This window comes from Nannospalax galili, unplaced genomic scaffold (genome assembly GCF_000622305.1).
Source record: "Nannospalax galili isolate Female #2095 unplaced genomic scaffold, S.galili_v1.0 scaffold525, whole genome shotgun sequence".
Taxonomy (NCBI): Eukaryota; Metazoa; Chordata; class Mammalia; order Rodentia; family Spalacidae; genus Nannospalax; species Nannospalax galili.
The window spans coordinates 1,187,785-1,194,483 of record NW_008353937.1 but is presented as its reverse complement, the minus strand read 5'-3'; positions in this window follow the sequence as shown (position 1 = coordinate 1,194,483).

The window sequence follows — 6,699 nt, the reverse complement described above, 5'->3', positions numbered from 1 at the left end:
GTGCCCCCACCTCCCCGCTCCGCTCACCTGGTGCCCCCACCCCCCCGCTCCGCTCGCTCACCTGCTGCCCCCACCTCCCCGCGCGCAGTCGAGCGTGGCGGCCCCGCTGACTATCGCGCCCGCCGCAGGTCCCGCCGCGCCACCCCCGGCGCCCCGCTTCCCCGACATCTACGGCGGCGACGCGCAGCTCTGGGAGGCGCACTTCCGCGGCATCCGGCAAGCCTACCGCGCGCTGGGCAAGGAGGACGACTTCGCCATCCGTGTGCTCACCGAGGACTTCACGCTGCCCTTCCCGTTCGCCTGGCCGCCGGGGCCCGACCCCGCCACCGGGCCGCTCTTCTACGACCCGCGGGACCGCACGGGCTTCGACTTCCTCCTGCGCGGCCCGGGCGCGCCGCCCCCCGCCCTGCTGCGGCCCCTGCACGCCACGGCGCAGGCTGCGGAGCGCAAGCGGCGCTTGGAGCGCCTGGCGCTGAGCTACGCGAGCCGGTCGCCCGGCCTGGTGTTGCTGGCTCCCCCCACCGGCGCCTTCCTGGGGCCCGAGGTCGGCCGCGCGGGCTGGCACCTCCCCACCCATGACGGGAAATAAAGCCTCGGCCTCTCCAGCCCGGCGTCCCGCTTCGCCCTGTGCGCCGGCGGAGGCGGGGAGGCGACGCGCGCTGGGCTCCTGGCGGCTGCACCCCAGCGCTCCGGTGCAGCCCCAGCCTAGGCAGGACTGGATGCCAGCAGGACTCTCAACCGCCTAGGGAGCCTAAGAGCCCGACGGAGAAGGTGGCCCCGGCAGGCTGGCGGAGGGAGGGTGGGAGGTCAGGGCCTCTACCCCAGTGCGGCCCCTGGCGCACCACCGGGGTGGGCAGCGACGACCTCATCCCTCGTGTGGGAATGCGAGGACTGTTGCACCTCCAGGGAACAGCTGGGGGCTGGCTGCCTCACTCCAAGTTCTGCAGCTTCCCTGGTTTCCATGACAGCGGCAGTGCATGCACAGGGGGCAGAGTGTGTGTGGGAGAGGATGTGCGAGCGGTGTCAGGGAGGAGTTGTGACACAGCCTGCAGCCTGCCTTCCCCCATGTCCCCTCCCAGGGGTGCCTTCTGCGTGGAGAATCCAAGAGGATTCCCGGTGCTATACAGGAACCCCAAGGTGACCTACCCAGGGGTGTAGATTATCTATTACAGGTAGGCTGCAGGCAAGAACTGGAGGCTTCTTTGACTCATGGACACAAAGCAGTCAGGACTAGTGGGCCTTTAAGGAAGGGACCAGGCTTTCTCCTGCTTGGGGGCCTTGGATTCCACATGTGCAGGGGCCTGAGGGTAGAGGCTGGTTCCCACCCAAGTGAAGCTGGAATCAGCTTTTGCTTTAGTTTTTCTCCTAATCCAGAGTTATTTATAGTTTCCCAGTGGTGGGGAGAAAAAAATGTCCCCAATCCTGGCAGAATAACTTTGAGAGGGAACGTTTAATTTTGGAGAGGGATGAGGAGGAGACAGCCTGAGACTATAAAGGAGGGAGTCTCTTCCTCTCTGTCCTTAACTGCCCAGGCTCAACCCCAGCCTCTGCTCTAGGCTCTTTCTCACCTCCGGCACCTCTTCAGTTCTGTAGAGATGCCCAACAGGAACCCTGTAACAATATCCAGGCATTTGGTTCCTAATGGGGTGGCAGCAATCGACTATGTGCTGGTATGTGTGTTCCATATGGCATATTAACTATTTAGGTTCCACAAAAGCAGCCCTTAAATGTGGAGGTCATTCTCGGGAATACAGGCAGGACACTGAGGGATGGAACTGGGCAGGGAAGGGGGTCAGTAGTGGGGGCAGGCATGTAGAGCATGTCAGCCTGTGGGCAGCTGGAGACCAGTCCCCCTGGGACCCCTGCAAAAGGAGGTAGAACACGCCTCAGAGTCCTCATCCCAGGGACAGGAAGCCAGGTGCTTGATCACTGCCTCCCTGCCACCACGGGGCTTCCAGGCCCGTGAGTCCCACAGGTCAGCTTGCCCTGCTGGAATGGGGTGCATACCTCCCCTGTAAGTGGCAGCAAAGAGGGTCACTACTTAGAAACTTACCACGGCCTGATGGAGCCCTCTTATGACTGTACAGGGTAATAATGAAAATGTGGGCCTGTGTTTTTTATGTTTTTAACTTCACTTTTCTAGAAATTTATTTTCAAAGTAGTTTTCAAAAGCATGAGGTTAGCAGCTCAGAAGCAGAAACCTTGGTCCTTCTCCCTGACCAGTCTGAGAGCGCAGGGCACCAGGACCCCTAGTGAGTAGGCAGTAAACAGGAGAGTAAACACCACAAGGAGCTGCAGGAAGTGCTCTGAGGAACAAAGGACGGACCCAGTTCACACAAAGCTCAAGCACGGTGCCAGGGAGCCTCTTGGAGAGGGTGGCATATAAGGTAAGAATGGAACAGTGAGGAGGAGCCAGCTGTGTATGTGGAGACGGCAGAGGGGCAGGGTAGGCAAAGGCTAGGGAGCAGCAGCAAGGATTCAAGGGTCCAGCAGGAGAATGGAAGAGACTGAGCTCTGACCGGCTTCAAGTATGAAAGGGGTTGGGAGGATCAGGTAGTGGAATGGCCAGAAACAACACATGCTTCAAGGAAAGTGTGGTCACAGTGTTCAGGGCTGTCATGAGGCTCTGCCTCTCACCTTAAAGGCTGTGCCCTTAAACTGGCCTCCACAGCAGATCAGCTTGGCTGATGGCCCACCTACCTTCATAGTCTCCCTGGTCCTGAAGAAGGACACACGCTACTGGTTTCCTCAAGCTATTTCAGAAAGTGCAGCCCCATGCCTACCAGTGCAGGAACTCATTCACCAAGCGATCCATGGTGATGAGTCCCCATGGTGTGCCAAACACCAGTTGACATTGGTCTCTGTCACCTAAATCAGCCCCTTTGGCAAGAGAGCAGGGGACAGTGGCCCAGAACCACCCTAGAGACTCAGACACAGTGGGGGAGATTGGACCAGATGATGGGAGCTGAGCCGTAGACAAGAGGTGGGGTTTGACCCCAGGGCAAGTTTCTGCTAAACCTCCCATCTTCCCCTGCATTCCCAGGAAACATTGTGTCCCAAAGAGCCACAGGGTGGTGTTTTGTGTAAAGCCTGACCAAGCACCTGCTTGTGCTGAGTGGTACTGGGGCTGGTTCTGAGGGAAGGAAGGTAGCCTCTGCCTCTCGGCGCTCTCAGTTGAGGGGGTGGGAGGACCTGAGCAGTCCCTCCTGGCCTTAGTTTCTCCAGTTCCTCTCATTACACAGAAGCAGCCCCCACATTGCCCTTTTTTGTAATGGTCACCATCACATTGGAAGCACATTTTCTCTAACTTTTTATCTTCTGGACTCTTTACCCCTCCTCTCTGACACTGTTGCTGTCTCCAGCTGTCTGTCTTCTAAGTTTCCTGATGCCTGGATCATAAATAAGAAGGCCTGTCCCAGTTTCGTTCTGTTACTGTGGTAAAATAGCCTGACAAAGATTGGGTGTGGTGGCACACGCCTTTAATCCCAGCACTCAGGAGGCAGAGGCAGAAGCAGGCAGATCTCTGTGAGATCGAGGCCAGCCTGGTATACATAGTGAGTTCCAGGCCAGCTGTGGCTACAGGGAGACCCTATCTCAAAAGGATCAAAAATGAAAAATAAAGATATCCTGACAAAAAGCAACTTAGGGGAAAAGGGTTTGTACGGCCTATGGTTCCAGGTTGTAGTCCATAATCGTGGGGGAGTCGAGGCAGGAGCTTAAAACAGCTAGTCACATCACGCCCGCAGTCAAGGGCAGAGAATCGAATGCACACTTGCCTGTGTTCCGCTGGATGTCTCCATCCTTATGCAGTTCAGGATTCCCTTGCCTAGGGAATGGTACCACCCACAATGGGCTGGGCCATCCCCCATCAGTTAAGACAGACCCCTACATGCTTCCAAGGAGATTCTAGGTTACATCAGGCTGACAAAGGTCACCATCACAGGGCTTCCAATTATTTTCAGACGCTGGAGGGAAAACTTTCTCCTAGAGTCACAGAGTCAGGCCTCTACAGTGGGGTCTGTCAACAATAGTTATTCCTGTATCTTCCCATATCTGTCTTGAGGGCTAGCCAGTCTCCCCCTGTCCCAAGAGCAGCCGTGTTTCCCAGGGCCCCACTGTTAATCTTGGGAGCCTGGGCCATCTGCCGATTCTCTGGCTCAGCCTCAGAATGCACCTGCCTGATGGGGATCCGACTCTTGGATAGAGAACCAGCCCTGCCACGGTAGGGTGTCTGTCTTGGTGCACTCATGGCCGAACTGCACAGGACAGGTGCTCAGTTAGCATCCTGAACATGCCATGTGATCTGGGGTATCTATCACCTTGGTGAGCCAAGACGGGGCATTCAAGAATGGCAGAGCTGGAGAGGGAGGGAGGAGCCCAGGGTGCAGGTGCAGGATTGGGAGGCCGGTTCCTTCCACTTCATAGCTGCTCCAGGTGACTCCATGTCCTGTGATTTTCAAAGGAGACTGGTCTGTGCTTTGATTCCCAGGCTGCTGGGAACAGGAGTGGGGCAGCCTCCTCCAGTTTCCTCAGGAACAGACTCTGAGGAACATCAAGAACGTTTAATTAATTGCAATTACAATCTTCAAAGGAAGCCCGGAGTTGAAAGTTGTTCCTAATTACTGTGTTATGATGTCGGCTGGCTCTCCGAATTGATTGTGTTAGACTTACCGATGGAGGATTAACTGAGTTGTTGCAAGGACACACTTTACATCCCTTTAGTGTAGATAAAGCCCGTGTTCAGCAAAGGCAAACTGGGCTGGGGTAGCGATGAGAGCTGGGTGTGGGCAGACACTAATACCTGGATGAAGACTTTTAGGTGGAGGTTGAGGCTGAAGGTCTATTGTGGGTGGCCAGACTGGCTCCACTTGGCCAGCTCTGCAGGTTACCAAGTGGCCTGTTCCAGTCTACTGGCACCTCCGGGTATGGCTGCTCTTCCTGAGGCAGGTGGGGTCAGTAGGTGACTGTCAGCCACCGAGATGGAGACACTATGACCCTGTCACTTATGGACCAAAGCCATGGTCAGAGCAAGTACGTGGTACCCCCTTCTGTCTGTTGTGGTGATTGGTGGTGCCTGAGCCAGGGGCTCCCCCGTAGCCTGAGGCCTGGGGCTGACTGGGGCAGGGCAGGAAATAAACTTCTGAGACCATAGAGCACATTAAACCAGCGTGGGTCCTTCTGGGCCAGGACTCTATGACGCCCAGGTTGCTGCACGCAGCCGGTCCAGCCCTGCCGTACCCTGGGCTTGTTTGGCAAGTCTTCCTGTGACTTTGGTGGCTTCCTTCTCTGTGCCTCAGTTTCTTTGTCTGTAAAGCTGGAGATGGGGAAGGTGTGAGCAGGCAGCATGTGGCCTTGCCGACTAGCGTCTCAGAGCCTGTGGTGGATGCTCTTTCCTCAGTCCATGTCCCTGCTTCTCAGGGAGAACCCAGGTGCCCCCTAGAGGAGGCCCTGGATCACTGCAGCAAGCCACAGGCTCTGGGTGGGTTGGATCTGAGCAGAACTCTGAGGAGGGGGACTGGCCCACTATGGGAGGGGAACCCCAGGAAGAACAGGTAAGTGCAAGTGCTTGGAGGCTGGCCAGTTGGATCCAGAGACAGTGGGTGGAAGTGAATTGTGAATTTCCAAGGGACTCAGGCCTGGGGGATGGGGGTGGAACCCAGATACGATCTTACCAATACATTAAGATGTGCATTAAGGGGAGTCCCACCCTAGGGGGACACTGGGGTCTTGAGGAGCTGAAGAAACCCAAGTCTGTGTATGATGTACACTGGTAAATACACACACACACACACACACACACACACACACACACACAGAGGGTGTCTGTGGAATCTCAGTTTCACAGAACCAAATTAGGAAGAAACTGTCTAGAGGATCCCAAGGTGGGGTGGTAAAGATGAACGCAAGGTTAGGGACACACATCTGGAAATCTGGAAGGGTAGTCGATGCTGAGGGCTGGATGAGGCTTAAGGTAGAGGTGGGAGGGTGAGAGGCAGTTTTGAGTTATGCTGGTGTCTTGGTGGGGCAGGGTTGGGTTGGAGCGTCACAGCAGGTGGAGAAGGGAAGGGTCAGATCAGGGTGCCTTGGGACCTGGGGCCAGAGTCAGTAAGGGTTCCCTGAAGGTGACGAATGGCTCAGGGGTGGGGCACGATGCCCAAAGCTGCACTGTGGAGTGGTCCTTTCCACACTCGGGGGAGAACACTTGGGGAGGCTGAGGCTGGAGGAGCAGCCAAGGCACGGTTTCCAGGGTATGCGAGGGATCTGAGTCCAGTGGGGGAGGACTGTGCACAGGCAGTGAAGTGCTGGGATGCCCCAGGAGAATGATCCTCGAATCCCTGCTCTCAGCAGCCCCCAGGTTTCTCATCTGGGAAACGGGCCGGCAAACACTTGTGTGTGTGTAGAATCTTCTCTTTAGGAGGGGATGTCCCTGGTAGTTTGCTGAGGCCCATTTCAGGCCCGAATGGTTGGGCTGTTGCCGGGTTGATGAGTGCTCCCTGGCCCCCTAATTACTGAGCACTAACGAGCCCTGAAATTCAATTAAGAAAAGGAGCTGGCAGCCCAGCATCCTTTCTCTCTGAGTCTTGGGAGAGGAACAGGAGCTTCAGGGAGGACAGGAAGATGAGGTGGTTCAGAGCTGACTGGGTTAGGAGTGTGGGGATTACTAGGTGTTTAGAGTTTAGGAGTGTTCAGATGTGGGCC